This window comes from Somniosus microcephalus, chromosome 12 (genome assembly GCF_052327205.1).
Source record: "Somniosus microcephalus isolate GS21.2 chromosome 12, FLI_Smic_1.0, whole genome shotgun sequence".
Lineage (NCBI taxonomy): Eukaryota > Metazoa > Chordata > Chondrichthyes > Squaliformes > Somniosidae > Somniosus > Somniosus microcephalus.
Window position 1 is genome coordinate 225,021,699 of NC_140998.1, and position 17,200 is coordinate 225,038,898.

Here is a 17,200-nt window from a genome sequence, read left to right on the forward strand (position 1 = left end):
GGCCTTTGATGGTGGTAGGCCGGGGGAACTGCTGGACGGCTTGCACCTTGGCGGGCAGGGGAATGGCTCCATCCTGCATGATGTGGTGGCCGAGGAATTCGATCCTGCTGAGGCCGAATTGGCACTTGGCTGGGCTGATGATGAGCCCGTGCTCACTGAGCCGCTGGAACAGGGTGCGGAGGTGCTCGATGTGTTCCTGCTTGGAGGAACTAGCTACCAGGGTGTCATCCAGGTAGACAAAGAGGAACTTCAGGTCCCGGAGGACCGAGTCCATGAGCCACTGGAAGGCCTGGGCCGCATTTTTGAGGCCGAAGGGCATTCGGAGGAACTCGAATAGCCCAAAAGGGGTGATTATGGCCGTCTTGGGAACATCTGTGGGGTGGACTGGCACCTGATGGTAACCGCGCACCAGGTCGACTTTGGAGAAGACTGAGTGGCCGGCCAGTCTAGCCGAGAAGTCTTGAATGTGCGGTATGGGGTACCGATCCGGCGTGGTGGCGTCGTTTAGGCACCGGTAGTCCCCACAGGGGTGCCATCCCCCGTCGGGTTTGGTGACGATGTGGAGTGGGGAGGCCCAGGGGCTGTTGGAGCAGCGGATGATGCCGAGCTGTTCCATTGTAGCGAACTCGGCCCGCGCGATCTCCAGCTTGGCCGGGTCCAGCCTGCGGGCGTGGGCATACACCGGTGGGCCTGTGGTGGGGATGAAGTGTTCTACCCCGTGCTTAGCAACCTTCGCGGAGAAGGTTGGGTTGGTGAGGGCTGGGAACTCAGCCAGGAGTGCTGAGTAGTCGTCCGTTGAGCGGGCGCGGCACTGCCATGCCATTTCGGCGGGTTGGGGGGGGCCATGGCGCCCGGGATAGGTGACATGGTGTTCATGTCCACGAGGCGGCGCCGAGGCATGTCGACCAACAGGCCGTGGGCGCACAGGAAATCCGCACCAAGGAGTGGGGAAAGCACCTTGGCGGTGATAAACTCCCAGTGGTAGCGGCAGCCTGCGAGGTCGATGGTGACGGTGCGGGTGCCGTACGTCCGGATGTCGGTGCCATTGGCGGCAGCCAGCGCAGGGCCGCGGCCGCCTCGCTGGATCTCGAGGGCGGACGCGGGGATGATGCTGCGCTGCGCGCCCGTGTCGCATAGGAAACGGCGTCCAGAGGCGCTGTCCGTAACGTACAGCAGCGCGCCTGCTTGCCCCACGGCCATCGTGTAGGCCGGTGTGGGAGCGGTTCGAAACGTGCAGGGATGGCTGCAGCGGTGTGCCCGTGCGCCGAACCGGGTATGGAAGTAGCAGTAGCCCTGGGTCGGAGGGCTTGGGGGACGTGGGGGCCTGGGGGGCCTCGTGGCCGAGTTGTGTGGCCGCGCAATAGAGGGTGGAGCGCGCGCCGACGCTGCGGAGGCCAGGTCGGGGGTGACGGCGTGGTTGGAGCTGGTGGACAGGAGCTTATCGGCTTCGTCGGCCAGGGCCTCGAGGTCCGTGAGGCTGGACGCCATGATCGCCGGGCGGATGCTGGGAGGTAGTTGGCGGATAAAGAGCGTGCGGAAGAGGGAGCCGGGCGGTTTCTCGTCGGTCAGAGCAAGCATGTGTGAGAGCAAGTCTGACGGCGTGGAGTCACCGCAGCCCGGGAGGTCGAGGAGGTGGCAGTTGCGCAAGAATTGGGAGGCTGTGAATGTTTTAATGAGCGCGGCCTTGAGATGTGCGTACTTGCCTTCCTCCGGAGGGTTTTGTAGTGTTGTCCAGACTTTCGTGATTGTGGAGCTGCCCAGGGAGGCGAGGAGGTAGTCGTACATCGTTGCGTCGGCGGTGATGCCGCGGAGTCGGAATTGCGATTCGGCTTGAAGGAACCAGGCGGTGGCTAGGTTCTCCCAGAACTCCGGCAGCTTCACAGAAACTGCGTTTGTGTCAGCCATGGTTACGCTTAGGAGTCGTCCTGAGCGTCGGGGTCACCAATGTAGGAGTCTATGTACTCCTAGCAAAAAATACAGAACTCGGAGAGGTTCAACAGAAAAGGTTTAATTGTTGAGGCTGCATGCTGAACACAAAATGGAGTCAGAGACTACACAAAGTACGACTGCCTTTCATCAGTGCACAGCTTCGAATGCTCCTCCCCTGCTCTGGGCTTAACTATGTTGCAGATCGAGTTTCTTAAAGGTGTGATCCTTCTGAAAGGCATGACGCCTGATTTATAGTCCACGGACCGGAAAGCGGATTGTGTCCTTTCTGTGATCGGTACGCCACACGGCCACCATTTTTAAGCAAAACCGGCCTGAACGGAGAGCGCTAAAACTTTGAAATTCGCGGCCACGGAATTCAATAATTGCCTCAACAGGCGGGCGGGGGGGGGAGGAATTCCAGTGAGGGATTTTGTTTCCGAGTGTGAGAATGCTGCCTCAGCTGGAGGTGGGGCAGGTGGCAGAGTTTTTATAAATAGTTGGGAGTCTGACTTTGCCTCAGTGGTGTGAGAGGATCTTTGTCTGTGTGGGGAGTGTGATTTTTCTCTCAGCACTGACACTATCAGCTGTGGGGAAGGTGCTGTGAACTTTGATACACCTTTGGTCTCAGTGGGGTGAATTGCAACTGTTTCCTCTGTGGTGGTGTTTGGTGGGTTTCAGTCAGATTGAGGCATGTTTGCTTTCTCGCTTCCTGATGGTGGTGAGTCATGTTCGGGTAGTTCCGTGGCTGCTCCCAGCCCTACAATAAACACACCCAGTAATCCATTCTTCATTTGTGAACATTTCCATGTGTTGACAGGCTAAGTGAACACAAGAGGCCTCACAGCAAAGACTAATTCTGTCTTCACTCGCTGTCTACTTACCAGTAGGACTCTGAGTAGCAACTAGGAATGGGAACCTTGGATAATTTATAGAAAATAAATTCAAATAAGTCCTGAATTTTAAAAAAATAAAATAAGGAACTTGATAACGACAGCAGTCACTTACCGCCCATGAATACCCACTGACAGCCTCTGCTTCTTCATTTGATACTATTCCTTCATAAGGTCCAAAGTGAACGCCTTTGGGAATAACCTGCCCTTCATTCCATACACCAAGACCAGCTTTTCGAATTTTTGAAGTCGCTATGCTGAGACCCTCCGGAAGGGTTAAACGTGCTCTATCTGGCTGACCGAATTCGACCACCGTGTCCTTTATGAACACTGGAGGACCATGCACAGGGCATTCTTCAATAAAAAATGTCTCGCAGTCTTCACAAACTAACACATAAAATACAAATTAAAGATGGATCAGGATTTCAATTCATTATTCAGTGTTCATGAAGGTGAAGGGGGATAGTACTGAGAAAGGATAGATTATCTATCGTAGATTTGATCTTCCTCATTGTTTGATTGCAATTCAGTCTCCACACACAAGTATGATATTTCTGTGAACTATCAGCTGGGAAAAACACTTGGGGCATCTTCCCTCTATGAAAATTACACCCAGTGCCAGTCAGATCTTCCCCCACTCTGTTGTATACAAGGGCTTGTTCTGGGCGACATGTTCGGTTCTTAACTCCAAGAAGGCAGTACTGACCACAATTAACAACAGCATTGCAAAAACTGTCAACAGTATCTCCAGGCTGTGCCACACCAGATACGATTAGGAGTGGGCAGGAAGGGAATTTTGCACAAGGAGGCTGAATTACTTCCTATAGGTTATAGCTTCCTCATTCTTTGAATGAATTTCAACCTGCATATCCAGTAACAAAAGTCCCCCTAAACCATCAGGCAAATCACACTAGGGGAAAGTGCCACTTCTCAAATTTCCCCTTTCAGTTATGCCATCATCTTAGCCCCACACCTCTTTTCAAACCATGTTGACACCCAACTTAATTCTGTCTGCATCATCAATTCTTTGGAGATGGTCACTGCTTGCCATTCATAAGTTTGAATGTTAGCTGCCGCTTGTCAGCCCAAGCCTGGATGTTGTCCAGGTCCTGCTGCAGGCTGGTATAGGATGCTTCAATATCTTAGACAAGGAGCTGCTATTCCCTGTAATCAGGGGCCATTAGTTTATAATTACTGAAAGTCCTATAATATTTCATGAGAAGATTCCAGAATTATTATCAATAGTTTGGGGATCATATTTGTGATTGTTTTTCCTCAATGAAAAAGAACAATCGGTGCCTGTTTGTGGGCAAACACAGGCCTGCACTCCTGTCCCACCACTCTGACATGCTGCATTGCTCCACCAATCCCCTGGCCTACCAAGGCCCCTATGTCATCACACCAAAACGCCCAATAAATTATTCCTGCCCTGAGGAAATGGATAGGTTACTTTGCACATACACAGGTAATCATCGTCACAAAGTTCCCTTTCTTCAGTGTAAACTTTTCTCTCTCTGTTTCTCAAACTGTATCTTCTGCTTTCAGTCTCTTTGGTTGTTTCTTCATTTGCTGACCCCAAGATCTTTCCAGTACAGACAACTGTGGAATAAATCAAAAAGATTATGAACAAAAATTGAACCAATTAATTGTAATATTCTTGCATGTAAGGTTTGTTTCTGGTTGCACAGAAGATGCTGAAGACATTTACATAATAATGCAAGACACTGTGTTAATCTGATTTCAATGACTGCGGTAGTGGTCACATTATCAACATAGAGCATCTCTTCCTCATTAAAACACCCTCAATTATTCAAAATAGAAATACTTTACTGAAATCCTTTATTCCACGACAAATACCTTTATTGGATTCACTACGAGCTTCACTTTCACAAACCAAGGTACTCGTTTCTCTGTTGATGTTTTCAACTGAAACTTTCTCTTACAAAACTGAGGCAGTGTCTTCAGTGAAGCCCCTGGAAACTTCATCTTTATCCTCTTCTGAATGGGACACCATCTGTGATTGAGCTTTTTGGTTCTGAAATGCAGAATGTGACGGTAAAACTGTCCCTCACCGCTCCTGAATTAAAGAATAGCTGCCTCAAGACTGCCTGTAATACTAAAGAGATTATACACAAGTCAAAGTGTTTGTCTATTTTTCCTCTCCATTAGTTGTAGCATATTTAATAAACAAACCTACCCAACTACCCGTTGGATAAATGCTGTCGCTCCCCAGTGTAGTCCTGAGCCACACAGGTCAGAACGTTCCCATGTTTGATTCTGTACTCCTGTGTTCAGTTTGGTGATCTCAGCAAATGCGGTAAAATTAATACAATTAACCTCAGCACCCTTTTGCAAGGAAGGGAATAAAATTAACCAGGATTTCCACTGATTGCTAACGAATCATCACTTCTGGAAAGTGTATGTGCGTGTATACGAAACCAGATTCGACTTTCTCCGACAATGAAGAGCCGAACACATGAAGAACAGCCATTTGGCAATTGCCAAAAGGGCTGCAAAATAAGCCAGCCCAGACTGGGAAACATATCTACTCATGAATCATCCCTTCAGGAAAATGGGACAGGAGCAGATTTGACACATAGTTTTACTACTTCACCTTTGGTCTTCCCAAACTATGCGTGATCGCTAAAAGAGAGGTAATGTTTGACAATGCCTAAAAACTAACATTATATTCCGCCTGATGTACACAAGCAACTGGTAACAAATACCTTCATTCTGTGGAACATGGAGTTATGGAATCCATTATTAAGGAAGTGGTACAGGGCAATTAGAAAATCACAATATGATTGGGCAGAGTCAGCATGGTTTTCTGAAAGGGAAATAGTGTTTCACAAATCTATCCGAGTTTGTTGAGGATGTAACTAACAGGGTAGATAAAGGGGAACCAGTGGATGTAGTATATTAGGATTTTCAAAACGCTTTTGATAAGGTACCACATGAAAGGTTGTCCTAGAAGATAAGGGCTCATGGGGTTGGGGGTAAGGGTAAGGTTGGACAGAGGATTAGTTTAAAGGACAGAAAACAGTGAGTAGGAATAAATGGGTCATTTTCAGGGTGGCAGGCTGTTACTAATGGGGTGCCACCAGGATCAGTGCTGGGGCCTCTGCTATTTCCAATCTATATTAATGACTTAGATTAAGGGACCGAGTGTAACGTATCCAGGTTTGCTGATGATACAAAGCTAGGTGAGAAAGTAAGTTGTGAGGATGACATGGCGGCCGGGATATTGCTTACCTCGGTGGGACCGGGGCGGGCGATGTCAGTGGCTAGCTCCATCCCGCTCTGCAAAATGAATTTGCATTGATGGGGCTTGTTAAGCCCGCCCAGCGTTTTTCCCAGACCAATTAGAGGAAGCGGGTCTAGTGACATCATTCATGAAGTGTCATCAGCCAGTTTCTTTAAAGGGACCATGGCCAACTTTCTTTTGACATTTGTGCTGTCAGTGTTCTACAGCATTGAAGTGCTGCAAACACTGACAATCACTGCACAGAGGGGCAGGGCTGCACCCAGGCTCTCCCATGTCTCCCTCCATATACTTACGGAGTCAGAGCATGCAGGGAGGTCCTCTTCCCTTCAGATGGGCGGAAGACACCTCCCCAGGAGAACAAAACAGCCTGGTCGCACATTGCACAGGAGGGCACAAGCAGGGATGTGGTCAGGAGGACCTGGGTGCTGTGGCGCAAACATTTCAATGATCTCATTAGATCATGAAACGTTCGTACAAAGCCACTCTCAACCTCATCCCGCTGTACCTCTCAACACATCCCCATCACTCTGCCTTCCCTACCCTACTCCTGCACATCCTTACTCACACCAACTTACCTTGCACCTCCACCCATCCCTCTCTATCTACATTATCACATCCCCATCTCACTAGCCACCCCTCACACTCACCCTCATCCTAGTGCAATCATATCAACTAACAACACACAAGGGTAGCCACTTGGGTGTTTTATCCAATGTTCATGTAAAGTTCCTGTTAATGTGCTGTCAAACATTGAAACATTTATTTTCAACACTTTCCGTTCTTGGACAGATTTGTGTGCATCTTTGGAAGTATCTCAGTGAGTTCCAGTGAATAGTGGGACATAACGGTCACCAAAATGAAGTTGGATCTTTCTGCAGCCCTGCATCACCGGATATGTTGCCCCTCTTGACTATAACCACTGGAAAATCTAGGAACCTTCAGATGTTAGTATTGCAATTCTTGATTACAACGACAGGAAGAGGAACCTTGAAATGTTAGTACAGCAGCAGTGACCAAGGGGTTTTGTCTTCATGAACCAGCTAGATCCATATTATGGAGCCTCATGAGCAACATATAAAATTTATGTCCATGTTTTGATTAATTTGCAGATATTTGAAGCTGCTGATATTCACAGCTTTTGGGATGCTGGTGGAGGATTTATCCACCAACAGCGCTAAAAGGCCTTTCCAAATCTCCTGGCCGTGAATTTCAAGAACAAGTAAGCAACCTGGAGAACTGTGCACAGTTTGGGTCTCCTTATCTGAGGAAGGACATTCTTGCCTTAGAGGCGGTGCAACGAAGGTTCACTAGATTGATCCCTGGGATGAGAAGGTTGTCCTATGAGGAGAGATTGAGGAGATTGGGCCGATACTCCCTGGAGTTTAGAAGAATGAGAGGTGATCTCATTGAAACATATAAGATTCTGAGGGGGATTGACAGGGTAAGTGCTGAGAGGCTGTTTCCCCTGGCTGGAGAGTCGAGAACTAGGGAGCATAGTCTCAGGATAAGGGGTCAGCCATTTAAGACTGAGATGAGGAGGAATTTCTTCACTAAGAGGTTTGTGAACCTTTGGAATTCTCTGCCCCAAAGGGCTGTGGATGCTCAGTCGTTGAGTATATTCAAGGCTGAGCTAGATAGACTTTTGGACTCTAGGGGACTCCAGGGATATGGGGCCGGGTGGGAGAGTGGAGATGAGTCAAAGATCAGCCATGATCTTATTGAATGGCGGAGCAGGCTCGAAGGGCCATATGGCCGACTCCTGCTCCTAATTCTTATCTTATGTAAGAAATATAAATACAAATAGAACCAAGTTGCCAGGGACCATGGGGCGCAAATTGGGAAGTCATGTAGCAAAATTAAAAAGAAAAATTGTTTTCTAGAAATCTGAGATAAAGACAGAAAATGCTGGGAGTGTGTAGCAGCTCAATTCGTGTCTGAAGGAGAAAGACTGGTTAATGTTTGGGTGGGAACTTGTATCGATATATCCTTCAGATGCTGACAGGCCTGCTGTGAATATCTAGCAGTTTGTTTCCATCTCGATTTATTAGTTTGATAAGAATTTCTGTTCACTTTGAATTACCTTTCTGGTATTCTCGTTCTTAGTCTTCTTGGTATCTTCATTCTTAAAGAGAGGCTTAAAGAATCTCACCTCTTGGAAAGAAAGTAAGACATCAGTGTGATTGAGATAATCTCAGAATTCAGTTTATTTATGTTAACAACATAACGATTCTAAAAATATCTCGTTTATTTAGGCTCCGAAAAAATCAATACATTATGCAGATAAAATTGGAAAAGAAAACTTACACAAGTATAAGGGAAAATGTGATCAGACAATTTACTTAAATCTCCAGCTCTCCAAAACTTCAAAGTAACTGCCTCCTGACAAAAATCTGTACCAGCTGCTGGACAAACTGGTTATAATCAGGGTGTTAAAAAAGCACATTTAATACTTTAACAAAGAAAACACATTCAATTTACTTGGTGGGTTTTTCACAAGAAGTTTAGGTGTCCACTCCTCATCCAAGTCACTAGAAACATACACACGGGGTTGGTGCCCACTGCTAGGTCTTGACATGAACGTTGGATCTGGTACATTCAATCCTGTGAAAATTTAAATATTCCAATCATCTACAGTTGATAATTGCCTGTATTTAATTTGACTTAACTTACTAACGTAAGGCATCTGTTGAGTCGAACCATTTTAGAATAATATCAGGTAAGAGCAGCACAGAGGCTTTCCTTTCATCAATGGCATCTGGATGTAAATCCAGCCCAGACTGATCAGAGGAAAAGGAGCTTTTATGTTATGTTGGGGAGCTGGGAGCACAGCACTCAGGTCCATGCCCTCTAAGAGTCCTGTTCTCCCAGATTTTTATGCCACTGATCCCTATTGGACCCATTGGAGAGACCAAAGGAAGGAGATGTACATTTGTGACAGCTGATGGTCACTCTCAGTACCGAGGGAAAGGAAGGTCCTTGATGGCATCTGAGATGTAGAGCTTTCCTCCCTTATTCCAATATTTACTGTTTTTATTCTTCATTTAGTTTTAATGACAATCATTTAGTAGTTTTGTACAAAAAGTGGGGGAAAAGCCGCACAGGTACAACAGGAGGTGTTCTGATAGTCAGGTGAGATCAGGATCAGCTGCACTGTCCCCATATCACAAGCCTACATACAGTCAGACAGGATTTTTTCAAGGCAAGTAAATTAATATTCAGCGAATCACAGGTTGGGGGTGCTGCATTTCCTGATATGTGTTCCTAATGTGTGCCAGGAGCGGTGAAATGTAAAATCCCAACCAAAATGTCTAACCACATATGAGGAGAACATCCACTTGGGTGTAATATTGGAAGAATTGTATGGCAGTACGAATCAGAATGTTCAGGAGAGGAAGGGATAAATGTTGAAAGCAAGAAAATAATTGATTTTGTACAAACCTACTGCAAGCATGGTTTCATAGTTCTGCTGCACTTTCTTATAACGGATGTCGACCCATTCACTTAGCTCTGTCCAATCGTCTTTGGAAAGATAAACGGCAATGTCTTTCAGCTTCTCTAGAATCTGGAGACATAAAATGAATGTAATTTCTGATACATCTAGGCATTTTATCTGTAATCTTCACAAACAACAATTGTAAGATTATCTACCCTGTCAGATCTGCCAATCTTTAAAAGAATATCCTCCACACCACTTGAATGGGCCGGCACAGCCAGCCTTTATTGGGAGCCATCAATATCGTGGCAGCATGATGTTGAAATGTCTTGAAGGAAAGTTGTCTCAAGACCTTCTACAATCAGTGTTGGTGCTACCATGCTCCAGAGGATGTCTGGGAAGGCAAAACAAAATGGCTAAAAATGCTCCCACACACCATCCCCTTTTCTAAATTATTCTTCCTCACCTTCTTTATGCTCACATGCAACATTCCAGAGCCAATTGTACACAAAAACCTTACAGCAGGTTTTTTGGTGCTGCTGTTTTTGAGCCAGTTGTTCAAGGACACCCATAGTGAAAGCCTCCGATTCCTCCCCCTCAGTGTGACATTATCCACACTCACCCGAACGTCATAGTCGAGATCAGTCTGGTAACTTCAAGGTACACAGCAAAAGACCATTCAGCAAGTTTCACCATGTTGTTAACTATGGTAGATCTACTCTTTTAACCTCATTTTCCCCACTTTCTCCATTCAATTAATATCGATACAACCTAAGAATCTGTCCACTTTTAAATACCTGAATTAAATCTGCATCAATGGCCTCCTGTGGTAGTGCATTTCACATTCACACAATATTTTGCTTTAAGATTATTTTCCTGGATTGAATTTTCAACAGCTTAGTTCTAATTTTAATTTGATGTCGCTTGATTACAGAATTCACTATTAGAAAAATCACTCTTGGAAATCAGCGACCTTGTCAATTCCCTTTTTAAGTTTTACTCAGGATGTGGTCAATGCTAACAAGACCATCTTTAATGCCCATCCCCAGTTGCCTTGAGAAGATGGTGCTGGATTTTCTTTTTAAACACCTCGATCAGATCACTCCTCATGTTTTGGGAGGTTTGCTCAGTCTGTGATCAGACCTAAGGTGCTAACTGGAATAGGAAAGGCAAATCCACAGCAGTACTTTCAGTTAAATTGTAACTACAAGACTCAGATAAACCTGGTAAAAGAGAAGTTCAAATCTAAAGACACAGAAAGAATTAACAGTGTCAATGAGGTGAGACGGGAGGAGGCTCGAGCGGAGCATAAACACCGGCATGGGCTGGCTGGGCCGAATGGCCTGGTTCTGTGCTGTATATCCCATGTAATCCTCTGTTACAGAGTAAAGCTCTCATCAAATACCTCCAGGGCAGGTACAGTGGGTTAGAAACAATGTAAAGCTCCCTCTACACTGTCCACCAAACAGTCCCAGGGCAGGTACAGAACAGGTTAGATACAGAGTAAAGCTCCCTCTACACTGTCCCATCAAACTGTCCCAGGGCAGGTACAGAACAGGTTAGATACAGAGTAAAGCTCCCTCTACACTGTCCCATCAAACACTCCCAGGGCAGGTTCAGCACGGGTTAGATACAGAGTAAAGCTCCCGCTACACTGCCCCATCAAACACTCCCAGGGCAGGTACAGCACGGGTTAGGTACAGAGTAAAGCTCCCTCGACACTGTCCCATCAAACACTCCCAGGGCAGGTACAGCACGGGTTAGATACAGAGTAAAGCTCCCTCTACACTGCCCCATCAAACAGTCCCAGGGCAGGTTCAGCACGGGTTAGATACAGAGTAAAGCTCCCGCTACACTGCCCCATCAAACTGTCCCAGGGCAGGTACAGCACGGGTTAGGTACAGAGTAAAGCTCCCTCAACACTGTCCCATCAAACACTCCCAGGGCAGGTACAGCACGGGTTAGATACAGAGTAAAGCTACCTCTACACTGTCCCACCAAACACTCCCAGGGCAGGTACAGCACGGGTTAGGTACAGAGTAAAGCTCCCTCTACACTGTCGCATCAAACACTCCCAGGGCAGGTACAGCACAGGTTAGATACAGAGTAAAGCTCCCTCTACACTGTCCCATCAAACACTCCCAGGGCAGGTACAGCACGGGTTAGATGCAGAGTAAAGCTCCCTCTACACTGTCCCACCAAACACTCCCAGGGCAGGTACAGCACGGGTTAGGTACAGAGTAAAGCTCCCTCTACACTGTCCTACCAAACACTCCCAGGGCAGGTTCAGCACGGGTTAGATACAGAGTAAAGCTCCCGCTACACTGCCCCATCAAACACTCCCAGGGCAGGTACAGCACGGGTTAGGTACAGAGTAAAGCTCCCTCGACACTGTCCCATCAAACACTCCCAGGGCAGGTACAGCACGGGTTAGATACAGAGTAAAGCTCCCTCTACACTGCCCCATCAAACAGTCCCAGGGCAGGTTCAGCACGGGTTAGATACAGAGTAAAGCTCCCGCTACACTGCCCCATCAAACTGTCCCAGGGCAGGTACAGCACGGGTTAGATACAGAGCAATGCTCCCTCAACACTATCCCTTCAAACAATCCCAGGGCAGGTACAGCACGGGTTAGGTACAGAGTAAAGCTCCCTCAACACTGTCCCATCAAACACTCCCAGGGCAGGTACAGCACGGGTTAGATACAGAGTAAAGCTACCTCTACACTGTCCCACCAAACACTCCCAGGGCAGGTACAGCACGGGTTAGGTACAGAGTAAAGCTCCCTCTACACTGTCGCATCAAACACTCCCAGGGCAGGTACAGCACAGGTTAGATACAGAGTAAAGCTCCCTCTACACTGTCCCATCAAACACTCCCAGGGCAGGTACAGCACGGGTTAGATGCAGAGTAAAGCTCCCTCTACACTGTCCCACCAAACACTCCCAGGGCAGGTACAGCACGGGTTAGGTACAGAGTAAAGCTCCCTCTACACTGTCCTACCAAACACTCCCAGGGCAGGTACAGCACGGGTTAGATACAGAGTAAAGTTCCCTCTACACTGTCCCTTCAAACACTCCCAGGGCAACTACAGCACGGGTTACATACAGAGTAAAGTTCCCTCTACACTGTCCCATCAAACACTCCCAGGGCAGGTACAGCACGGGTTAGATACAGAGGAAAGCTCCCTCTACACTGTCCCATCAAACACTCCCAGGGCAGGTACAGCACGGGGTTAGATACAGAGTAAAGCTCCCTCTACACTGTCCCTTCAAACTGTCCCAGGGCAGGTACAGCACGGTTAGATACAGAGTAAAGCTCCCTCTACACTGTCCCATCAAATACTCCCAGGGCAGGTACAGCACGGGTTAGATATAGAGTAAAGCTCCCTCTACACTGTCCCATCAAATACTCCCAGGGCAGGTTCAGCACAGGTTAGATACAAAGTAAAACTCCCTCTACACTATCCCATCAAATACTCCCAGGGCAGGTACAGCACGGGTTAGATGCAGAGTAAAACTCCCTCAACACTGTCACTTCAAACAATCCCAGGGCAGGTACAGCACGGGTTGGATACAGAGTAAAGCTCCCTCTACACTGTCCCATGAAACACTCCCAGGGCAGGTACAGCACGGGTTAGATATAGAGTAAAGCTCCCTCTACCCCATTAAACACTCCCAGGGCAGGTACAGCATGGGTTAGATACAGAGTAAAGCTTCCTCTACACTGTCCCATCAAACACTCCCAGGGCAGGTACAGCACGGGTTAGATACAGAGTAAAGCTCCCTCTACACTGTCCCATCAAACACTCCCAGGGCAGGTACAGCACGGGTTAGATACAGAGTAAAGCTCCCTCTACACTGTCCCATCAAACACTCCCAGGGCAGGTACAGCACAGGTTAGATACAGAGTAAAGCTCCCTCTACACTGTCCCATCAAACACTCCCAGGGCAGGTACAGCACGGGTTAGATACAGAGTAAAGCTCCCTCTACACTGTCCCAGCAAACAGTCCCAGGGCAGGTACAGCACGGGGTAGATACAGACACTGACATCCCACTGATGGGCCGTAACCAGGGGCGGGGCCCTGTCTCCAGGTGACATCACACGGGAGCCAGGGGCCAATCACACAGCAGCAAGGAGCGATGTCACAAAGTGGCCGGAGCCCCTCCCACTCGAGGTGTCACAGGGTCACATTGATCAGGCTCTGCTCCTGGTGTGCAGTATCACTGGGCATGAACACAGGGTATACAATCAGTCCCGTCTCCAGGAATGAACCGGGATCCTGCCCTACATCTCTCCCGAGTTTTATTTCCATTGGTGCAAAATGAGTGGCTGATTCACAATCTCCTGGTTTGTACCATAGCACCTACAATAAGTCAAATTCTACCCCAGTGTTTCTTTTCCTCTCTACGTATCTGCTCCCTCACAGTCTCTGCCTCGCTCTCTCTCCGCAGTGAGGGATAAGTCTGGGGCTGGGATCATACTGTGCGGAAATGATCAGAATATCAGTTAGCCTCTCTTCCCGCTCCCACATTGTTACCTCTGGTGTCCCCCAAGGATCGATCCTTGGCCCCCTCCTATTTCTCATCTACATGTTGCCCCTTGGCTGTTACGTCCGTGAATAATTGAGACACGGACAGCAGGAGTGAACAAACTAAGCCTTTACTGGTGGAAGTCAATAGTGAAACTAAAAACACAGAGGCTCACTAGCGCCTTTTATACAGGGGTGGTCACTGCCGGTACTGCAGTCCGAGACCAGTTATTCTCTTAAAAGGTACGTACGCAACAATTCCTCCCCTTTTAGATAAACAGTACATAACATTCATTTAACAACTAAATGATAACTAATTACAATCACAATTACTGTTGCTAGATACATTGGTTAAGTTTAAGCAATTATAAGTTCAGTCTTTGAGGAGGCTTCCTGATTCTGTCTGGATAACGCCTCTTTGGGGTATCAGGTTCTTCTGGCAATGTTGAGTCGGGATCAATGTCGTTGTTTGGTTCATCTGCTTCCAATATTACCGGTTCTGCGGTAGCTGCAATTGGAACGTCGATTTCATTACCAGGTGTATCAGATCGTGGTGTGGAGTTGACGTTTTCCAGTGACTCTAGAATCTGGTCAGCATGGCGTCTTACAATGCTCTCCCCAACGTCCACGGTATACATGAGAGGTCCTTGTCGTGTACAAATCGTTCCTGGCTGCCATTTCTCAGTGCGGTAGTCCCGGGCCAAAACTGGTTGACCTATCTTAAAACTCCTGGTCGGCCTTTCATTCATATTCTGAAACTGCCTGTTCTCCACATCTCTTCGGACGTTTGGCTTAACCAAATCCAAGCGGCATCGTAGTCTTCGATTGAAGAACATCATGGCTGGAGTTTGGTTGGTAACCGCATGTGTCGCATTCCGGTAGGCAAACAAGAAGTTGTCCACCTTGTGTTGTAGGGGTATATCTTCATTACACATTGCCTTGATAGCCTTCTTGAATGTTTGGACAAACCTCTCGGCCAATCCATTAGTGGCTGGATGATATGGGGCAGATGTGTAATGCTTAACACCACTGTTCTTTAAGAACCTCCGGAACTCTTCAGACACAAACTGTGGTCCATTGTCAGAGCAAATCTGTTCAGGCAGCCCATTCCTGGCGAAAAAGGTTCGTAAAACTGTGATAGTTTTTTCCGTGGTGGTTGAGGACATTTTTATTACCTCTGGCCACTTTGAATGTGCATCCACCGCAATTAAAAACATTGAGTCCATGAAGGGACCAGCAAAATCAATGTGCACCCTTTGCCATGGAGATGAGGGCCACTCCCATGGATGCAGAGGAGCTTGTGGTGGGGCGTTTTGGACCTTCTGGCATCCTGCACAGCCCTTGGTCATCTCTTCAATTTCTCTATCGATTCCCGGCCACCACACAAACGCTCTGGCTAAGTTCTTCATTTTTACCCCACCCAGATGACCCTCATGAAGCTCATTGAGCACTCTATCCGTCAACTTAGGTGGAATTACTACTCTGGATCCACACATCAAGGTTCCTCTGCACACTGACAGCTGTTCTCTTCTCGGAGAGAATGCTGGCAGCAGTGGTTCGCCATGTGCTGGCCATCCCTTCACCATTAAATCATAGACCCGTGATAGTGTCGGGTCATTCCGTGTTTCCTTTTCTATGTTTGCATTCGTCACAGGGAGACATTCGACTATGGTCGAGTGGAATAACTCCATTGGATCCACTGCAAGGTCTTCTTCTTCCACCGTCGACAACGGTAGACGTGACAATCCATCAGCATTTCCATGCTGTTTAGTTCCTTTGTACTCGATGTCATATTGGTGTGCCCCTAGGAAAAGGGACCATCTCTGCAGCAGTTGTGCTGTCATTATCGGTACGCCCTTCTGAGGGTTGAAAATGGAGACAAGAGGTTGATGATCGGTTAGTAGAGTAAATTTTTGACCGTGCAGGTAGTGATTGAACTTCTTCACCCCCCACACTAGGCTGAAGGCCTCACTGTCAATCTGGGCGTAGTTACGCTCGGCAGAAGTTAACGAGCGTGACGCAAAAGCTATCGGCCTCTCTAAACCATCAAGGAATTTATGTGACAGTACCGCCCCAATGCCGTAGGGAGACGCATCACACGCCAGCCTGATTGGGAGTGCTGGGTTGTAGTGAGTCAATACTTCCCTTGAAGTGATTAAGTCCTTACTCTTCTGAAAAGCACGCTTACAATCATCGCTCCATTTCCATGCTACCCCCGTTCGTAGCAGGGCGTTCAGTGGGTGCAGAATTGTCGACAAATTCGGCAAAAACTTATGATAGTAATTCACCAATCCGAGGAATGACCTCAGTTGTGACACATTTTCAGGCGCTGGGGCCTTAACAACCGCTTCAATTTTGTCAGGGGACTTATGTAACCCCTCTTCATCAATCACATGGCCACAATACGATATCTGTTTCTTAAAAAATTCGCACTTGGGGCGGTTGGCTCGCAGCCCATGTTCCCGTAGTCTAGTGAGCACCTGTTCTAGGTTGTTAAGGTGTTCACTGTCATCTTCACCTGTTACAAGGATGTTGTCCAAGTAACACTGAGTCCCCGGAATCCCTTGCAGGACTTGTTCCATCGCTCTTTGCCATATCGCTGGAGCCGATGCTACTCCGAATAGCAATCGATGATACTGGTAAAGACCTTTGTGAGTGTTTATCGTGAGATACTTCCTAGAGGACTCTTCAACCTCCATCTGCAAATATGCTTGTGCTAGGTCAATTTTTGTAAAACGCTTCCCTCCGGACAGTGAGGCGAAGATGTCTTCTATCCTTGGAAGAGGATATTGTACTGTGTGAAGGACTGGGTTCACCGTCACCTTGAAATCCCCACAGATGCGAATCTTCCTTGGCTCCCCGGACTTATTGCTTAACGTTTTCTTCATGACAGGAACGATGGGTGTCGCCCACTCGCTCCAGTCGACCTTAGACAACACGCCCGCCTTCTCCAGATTCTCCAGCTCTGCCTCGACGGCTGGGCGAATTGCATATGGTACCGGTCTTGCTTTGAAAAACTTGGGAACTGCATTCTCTTCTATTTTTATCGAGGTGGTTACGCCTTTAAGCGTGCCCAGTTCTTGTTGAAATACCTCTTTGGCGTTAGCTAAGATTGTTGACAACCATCCAGGAGTGACGTCTTCATCTTTTT

General features: G+C 47.6%; 1 pseudogene; it reads right to left on the reverse strand.

The window, feature by feature from the left end:
- The window catches only part of LOC147110194 (uncharacterized), a 305,775-nt pseudogene extending 295,686 nt beyond the window's left edge, over nucleotides 1-10,089 (reverse strand).
- Between the last annotated feature and the right edge of the window lie 7,111 nt (nucleotides 10,090-17,200).